The sequence below is a fragment of the Astyanax mexicanus genome, chromosome 11 (assembly GCF_023375975.1).
Source record: "Astyanax mexicanus isolate ESR-SI-001 chromosome 11, AstMex3_surface, whole genome shotgun sequence".
NCBI lineage: Eukaryota > Metazoa > Chordata > Actinopteri > Characiformes > Acestrorhamphidae > Astyanax > Astyanax mexicanus.
In genome coordinates, this window is record NC_064418.1 from 38,252,089 (window position 1) to 38,260,545 (window position 8,457).

The window sequence follows — 8,457 nt, forward strand, 5'->3', positions numbered from 1 at the left end:
CCAGGCCTGTTAATTGTGATAATTACAGCCAATGTTCATTTGGCTCTGTAATTATGTGCTATGGGAGTTTCACCTCAAGTAGACCTGCGTTTAGTAAATCAAACCAGTGCTTAGCCTTTGCTGAGCATTTGCACTATTAGAGGCGTAGATGTTACAGATATACAGCCTCTATCTACTGCGATCGTTTATAGAAAGCTCCAGGATTGCAGAGCTGAATTCTAATTTTGACTCCGAAAAAGAATTTGTATTATCGTATTTATTATTTAATTCCAAGGTCAGTTTACAAACTATCTACTCTATAAATAATAAGGCACAGGATTACATGATTTAATGTGTTCCTCCAGGTACCTTAGTACTTTCTTCCACCTCTAAAATACATGTTTAAGGAGCAGGTTATGCTAAATTGCCTCTGCCTTGTGCCCAGTGTTTATGGAAAGGCTCTGAACCCACTGTGACCCTGTTGAGGAAGATGTGGATAAGAAGATGGATGAATGAAGGAATGAATTATTTACAATAGTAAGTATATTATAACCTGAAGGACAGATTTTATTGATGGGATATGTTTTATATTCAGATGGAATTCATGTTTATGTTTGTGTGCATCATAACAGTCCCTCGAGTTTCCTCTGGGTGAAGAAATACATACTAATACATCAGACTTCATCACTATATGTCCAAATGTGTGACATCCTTTTTTAATAGAATTTCTGAATCAGATAAAAATGAACCTGTTGGCATCATGCCTCTTATTGTGAGGAGTGAGCAAGAGGAATGAGGTTCTCAGCATTTTTGGGGCAAGTTGGGGATGAGGTATGGTGGGTGGGGGGGTGAGGTGAGGTCATTCAACATCCTCACCTTACTAGCCTTGTCTCTTGTAATAGGATACAATCAAATCCTCACAACAGTGGTCCAGAATACAAACACTAAAACAATTAACAAGCAGGCTATACTCTCAATATTTTCGTCCATATAGAGTGTAATAGCACCTTTATCATATTCAATGGAAGCCAGACTCTCATTGGAAGCTATAAAGACATTTAGATGCTGTTATTGCTGCAAAGGGAGGAGCTACTAAATATTTATGTACTTTTTATATTGGGGTGCCCAAATTTATGCACCTGCCTAATTGTGTTTTAATACATTTTGAACACTTTCTGTAAATCCTATAAACTTCATTTTATTTCTCAAATATCACTGTGTTCGTCTCCTATATGATTTATTTTACTGAAGTTGCTAATCCAAACAACCAATGACTTTATAAAGGAAAATCCTGCAAATTATCAGGGGTTCCCACATGTTTTCATACCACTGCATGTCAGCCAAGAACAGAAAGATGAGGCTGCAGTGGGCACGGACAGAAATAATGTAAGATTCCTATCATTAAAATTAAACTGAAACATTTGCTGGAATTAGGGAAAGGAAAAGGAAAAATACCCATTAAGGGGATTGTTTGGAAATGCAAACACCTGTATAAGTTGTGAGGTGTTATCTTGTGAGTAAGGTTGAACACTGGCCAGCATGCTCATGGCAGGACAACATCATCTATTAGAGTTTGAGAGAAGCCTGATAGTGGGTTAAGAAGAATGGGATATCCTGTTTCTGAAGTTATGCAGGGTTTTAACCTTCCTCAATCCACAGTGTCAGAATTGTGTAATAAGTGTAATAAGTAATTACAACAATACTACTTCATTTCTCATGGCCTGTTGGACATTTGTTTAATTAGTCCAATCTTCAAATTTGCTTACAAATGTAAAATTCATGTCAGATTACAGAAAGCATTACCTGAAGACTGAATAATTTATCTTTAGGAAAAAACAGGGCACAACAGCTGGTAATATAAGTTCCTCACCATTGGATGGAAACTCCTTTAGCACCCTGGAATACTTAGAGACTGTTATAGTAGGTGTGACGTAGAGGCAGCGTGCAGGGGGAGCAGTTTGTCTGAGCTCAGAGTGTGACTCTGACACATCCATCCACCGAGAATCTCATTTCCAGGTTGCAGCGTGTGTGACGGCTCCAGCTCCGTGCCCGCCTAATGCTGCCTCACTTCCCCCTGCACAGATGTGTTCCCTGGACCAAGGGCACTATCATAACCCACTCCATAAATCAAAGCACCCTGGCTTATGACACACCGGCTCCAAGCAATTAAAAGACTGCAGCCTCCAAAAAAAAAAAAAAAATGGAGACACAGCTTGCCGGATAAATAAAGCGATGAACAAAGGGAAGAACTGTATGGGATTAAAAACACCTCCCAGACTCCCTCAGGAGGCAGGATGGACTGTAATTAAAAATGAGGAATGAATTGGAATGTGTTTGCCACCCTAATTGCTGGGCTGTTTCATCTAAGGCTGTAACGAGAGCTGGCAGTGGACAGCCAGTCGGGCTTCAATGCCACAGCGGTCTGATGCTCTGCCCACCTTCTGAAAAGGCTTATGGGATTTGATTGAGAATCGCACCTGGTATGCACAAGCGTTTTTGGAGGATCCAACATGATATCGCTTTGAAGGCTCACATACTGGGGATATTACCCATATTTACTGCCATATATAGCTGCAGTCTGTAGACCTGCATGCCATATTCTTCTTCCTCAGGCCTTCAGTACGACTACAGGTCTTCTCTAACTGATGGTCTCACTTTGTAGCTGTGTTTTTTTTATATATATATAATTTTATTTAAATTTTTTCCGCAATTTACACGACCAATTACCCAACCAACTCATTAGGACTCCCCCTATTACTAGTGAGGGTGAAGACTAACACATGCTTCCTCCGATACATGTGAAATCAGCCACCACCTCTTTTCAAGCTGCTACTGCGGACATCACCCTAGGAGTGATGTGGGGAGAGAGCGCCATCTACCCACCTGGAGGGAGCGCCGGCAGCTTGATGGCAAAGCTGCTTGAGCGGGGGGTTCGACCCTGCGACCTCCCGCTCACAGTGGCAGCGCTTTAGACAGCTCGCCATGCCATGGCCAGCCGCATTGACAGACCACTCTATGCTTGAAAATCTGCAGAAACTGCAAAAATATTCAAGCTGCATGAGATAAATTACCGCAGGACACCATTAGGAACCTCTACAACATATATGTTACATTACATACATTATGCACGGACTCTCTTCTGCTTGGAGAATTTCCCATTTAACATTCAGTCATACATGGTCATCATTTATACGTGTGCTGGAAGTGATGTTTCCTCGAGGTATGATTTGCCAGCCGCTGCTCTCACAGAGCACAGTGGAGGGCGGGCGTGAAGGTGAATGAGGTTGAGGAGCTGTTCTTCAACACAGCAGGAGCTGCGGAGTGCACTCACTCACACCGAAGCTTTCCTCACTTTACGATGAGGAAACATTTGATTGTGTGGGAGAGACGCTATCTGTTATTCACCCTTTAATAACAGTCTATGGCTATGGTTATATGGTTTATTGATCTTTGAAAGGGAGAAATATGGATTGTTCTTTTGGACTTTAAACCTTTAAAAAGCTCCAGAGACTGAAGTGAGTGTGGGTGCACAGAGGTCTGCAGTACAGCACAGCACGTCCAGGGTCATGTAGTGATGACCCGTGCAGAGAGGGACTGAGGTAAGACACCAGCTGACCCTGCCATCTGTCTCCCAAACACACATGCGAAGGCAGGGAAGGGCCACCACTGAGCTGGACAAGACCCAACCATGGCAAACTGGCACCAAACAAACACAAGCTGGCCTCTAGGAGTAGTGGCACCTCCTGGGGCTTGAAATGGAGATGTAGGAGGATTATAGATATTAGACATGCTGCTATAATTGACCTGTCAACAAATGCATCGCTTTGTAGCAACAGTTATTGAGATTGTGCAAGCTATGCTTTACATTGAGCAAAATTAGGTTAGTCCATAAGGAATTTCTATAGTGATATACTTTAGGTTAATTTTTTAAATTCTTGTCCATGGCAGTGTCAAATGGTTATTAAGTTTCAGTACACACCTCTGAGCCCAGTTATAGATTTTTTTCTCTATTTGCTGCATTGCTCAAAGAGGACCAGTAAGTGCATATAATAGAGCATACTAGCTAACTAAATGCTATTTGGAGAATTGTGTTATTTTATGCCCGCTTCAAGCCTTGTTCCATATTACCGTCATCGTCCAGTGTCGATAACATGGTATTAGCATACCATAGGGTGACCAAACGTCCGTTTTTCCTGGGACACGTCCAAATTTCACGTCCTGTCCCGGGCGTCCTGGGTTTTTTTTTTCAGAAAGTGAGGAAATATCCTGGTTTTTAAATTACCTTCATTGGACCAGAGAGCAGTAGACAACGTGACTTGTCAGTGTTGCGCCCTCCCTTCCACCTTTCCGGTGCAGTTTCACAGTAAGAGCACACACACAACCCCTCAACACCCCCCCTGCTACCAGGTGTCCTGGTTTACCCAAATAAAAATATGGTCACCCTAGCATACCAGCAACCGTGCTTATCCAACTGGGCTTATCCAAAATCGCCAATGCAATATTAGCACGCCGGCAACTGGGCTCATCCAACGCTACTAATGACACTTTAACATACAGGCAACTGGGTTCATCCAATATCGCTAATGGCACGATAACATGCTTGCAAATCACCTGGCATTGCTATGGTGGCGGCCAGAACACGCTAGCCAATAGGCAGACCCCTTAGTTGTTAACCCCTCTTACTGAACATGTCTGTGACCCCAAAAACAATCAGCTAACTACCCTTAGAAAACTGATGCCAGCCCAGGTTTTTGCTGAACAGTGTTTCTGTGGAAAGCCACCAGAAGCATTACCCCTTCATGCTCAGAACCATTCAGCCCTGCAGTGGAAAAGAGGCTATAGACTCCACAAGACCTCCTGAAGATGTTACAGTTGTTAGAGGGAATTGTTTGATTGAATCAGGTCCTCAGCTTGGTGTTAGTTTAGTTCAAAGAGTATCCTGCATACCAGGAACATCCCACAAGGCCAAATGTTTTCTGAAACAGTCAATTGATTCATGTCAAAGTGCCTCAGATCCATGCATTTGCCCATTTTAATGCTTTCAACAAATCAATTTCAAGATCTGACCGTTCACTTGCTGCCTAATATAGCCACCCTTTTAACAGACTTATACTGTATATAAAGACAATTAATGTCTTTCAGTTCAACTGTCAGTGGTGTTAATGTTGATTGGTGGCAGATTGGTGAATCTAAAATGTGTGCATTAACCTGCAAACCTGGTTTGTTTAAAATCACTACAACTGTGGGTTTCTAGATTAATCATCTGGGTTGACAATCACACAGACATATCAAATTGCTGCCTGTGGTTTTAATAAATGTTTTTGCGAAAAGTAAAGAAATTTGTGTTCTGCCTCTCGATATGTGTAACTGGTGGATTTTTGCCATCGGAAAAACAGAAATTTGTCAGGATTTTATTTCTCTGTGAGTATAAAACGCATAGAATGTCACATTTATCACCAGCTTATTTAGAAACTGGAATTTTTGCCCAGTCATATTTTTAAGTTAGTTTGATTTTGTTTTAACTGAGAAAAAACCACCCTAGAACAACTCAGAAATGTGTGCAGTAGCCTAACCAGGGCAGTTAGATTGGAAAATAGCTGCTGTAGCTGTGCTTTTCTGAAAAACACAGAAAAAACTAGGTCAATATACAGCTCTGGAAAAAATTAAGTGATCACTTCAGTTTCTCTGATTTTGCTGTTTATAGGTTTATATGTTTGAGTAAAATGAACATTGTTATTTTATTTGATAAACTACAGACAACATTTCTCCCAACTTCCAAATTAAAATGAGAAATGGCTGAAATAAGAAAAAGGTGCAGAGCTTTCAGACCTCAAATAATGCAAAGAAAACAAGTTCATATTCATAAAGTTTTAAGAGTTCAGAAATCAATATTTGGTGCAATAACCCTGATTTTTAATCACAGTTTTCATGCATTATGTTCTCCACCAGTCTTACACACTGCTTTTGAAAACGTTTATGCCACATCTGGTGCAAAATCAACCAGTTCAGCTTGGTTTGCTGGCTTGTGATCATCCATCTTCCTCTTGATTATATTCCAGAGGTTTTCAATTTGTTTGTTTTTTTTCTTTGACTATTATGGACTGAACTGAAAGCGTCACGGTTTGCCACTGAAAATAAGTAAGAGCTCTATTTTTATATAAGAGCACTCTAATTTATAATTAGGTTGAATGGCTTTTTGGTTAATGTTCTGTAAAACTCAGGGGCTTGGGAGGAAAAATCCATATGGACACAACCACCAAAATGGTTTTCTGCCAACTTTGGTGTTGGGCGTGTCCACTATAGCTGCACATTTACTACAAATGTTTTTCAACATACTGGAAAGTTCTAACCAAGATGTGTTGCATGAGGACTACAAACTAAAAGCAGACCACCTAAAGTTATCACAGAGCTCCAGCCTGCCAATCAAACTACCACTACATAAGAGCAAAGCTGTGGAAAATGAGAACTGACTTTGCTGTAAAGTCAATAGCTTCCCTTGCCAACAGTCTGTTGTTTTGGGGTCGTGACACTGTTTATCGGAAACTGAAAGCTGGAATCGGCTGTTGGAAGCTAGTCCCAAAAAAATGTATGACAAAAGGCCAAATGTTGTTTAGATTTTTTTTTCCTGCAGCTGAATGTTTCTATGGCTGATTTTCCACTGCAGGGCCTAATGGTTCTGAACACAGAGGGATTCCTCAGCACAGTTATCTGATCTTACTTGGGGCACAAAACGATTCAGTTGGGGTATGCAACACAGGAGATCTGCCTGTTGGCTACCTGAGGCAGGTAACTGCCATAGCAAGTATGAGTGAACACATCTGCTTACATGCTAATGCTGCATTAGCGTTGTTGGATGAGCCCAGTCAATGGCATGCTAGGGCTACATCAGTGATTTTAGATGAGCCTGGCTGCTAGTGTAACCCCTTTGTCTTGGTCCCTCAATAAAGTAATAAACTGCACCTCGAGGTTGGTTCTGAGCTTTTACTGGAGTCACTGATCTGGGTCAAGGAAATAAAATATGCGTATCTAGTTGTACAAGAAAAAAGCAGCTTATCACTTCTCCACTCTTAACAGCTATAAAATGCAAAGAAATAAAATTTGCTTTTAATTAAAATTAGCTTCAACATTGAAACCACATGAAGAGCAATGCTAGATCAGGTTTCTGTAGATAAAAGTTAATGCATAATAAACAATGCTAATTTAGCTAGCTGTAGCTTTATGGCTAATACATCACAATCACATGGTCAACAGTGCTAAGTTAGTGGAATCTAAAAGCTAAATAGCTCAAAAAAGTTATCCCCTCATCCCCTTTCAGTGTCAGACTGACAGACATCCCAAGCTGCAAAAGTTGATTTCAGGGAGGTTACCCCAACCCCGACCCCGCCAAAAAAAATAAATAAAATAAAAATAAAAAAATTGCGCACACACCAAAGGATAACGAAACTGTACTTTTTTATTAATTAATTTTACTTTTTTTAAATTAAATTTAGAGTATTCAGAGGTGTGATGAGTTTTATCTGTTTTCTTTTTGGCCTCTGCTTTCCTTCTTTTTTTTTTTGGAAAAAATTGACAGTTACAATATCACAAAAAATTGCACAACATCAAAAACATTTCATATCATATTACAATAATTATTAATATTGCCTCCGCCATGATCTGCTTTCTCTCACTCACTGAATCAATCCCATCTGGGAGGGGGGAAAAACACTGCCCGCCCACACTAAAAATTGATTGGCTGTCTCACAGACTCTTTGCAGAGAACAGGCCAATCAGAACCCTCTCTGTTTTCTCTCTCTTCTTCCAACACGCTATTAGAGAAAAAAAGTCTGTCGCCTGTGTGTGCTTTGGGGCACTCGTTCTGAATTCCGGGAGATTATATGTGACTCGCGGGCATCAGGAAGCCACTACCGAAATGTAGGAGACTCCTGCAGCTTCAGGGAGACTTGGTTTGTCTGGACTGAACTGGATATGGAAGGTAGCTTTTTTCCTAGCTAAACTCTACTCCCTCTGACCTGTAGATAATGATGTATTCCCACAGAAACAAGCGTTTAGTTGTTTTTCCTTTTACAACTTTAGTTAGTTTTGCAAGTTAGCAATATGCAGGAATGAATCCGAACATATCCAATGACAGCCATTAGACCCTGTGCACTTCCAGGTTCTGATTACTCAACTCAGTAATAGAAAAAGTGCAGTGATAAAGCAGCCTGTGTGTTGAATGCATTGTTTACCTGCCTGTTTTTGCACTGGAGAACACAATGTTCTTTTACACTGATTTCAGTTTTTTTCAGCTTCACTCTGAGCAAAACACATGAAGAGAAAATGCTAATTGTGACATATTTCAACAACTTGATTGGCTGCCACCTGGCTTTGCTTTTTTTTTTTTCAGAGGACTTCCCACTGGTACTGGGTAAAGTTGTGTTTAGCTGGAATAAAATAGCTTTCATTCTGCTTAGCACTTTGTGGGAGGAAAGCGTGGGC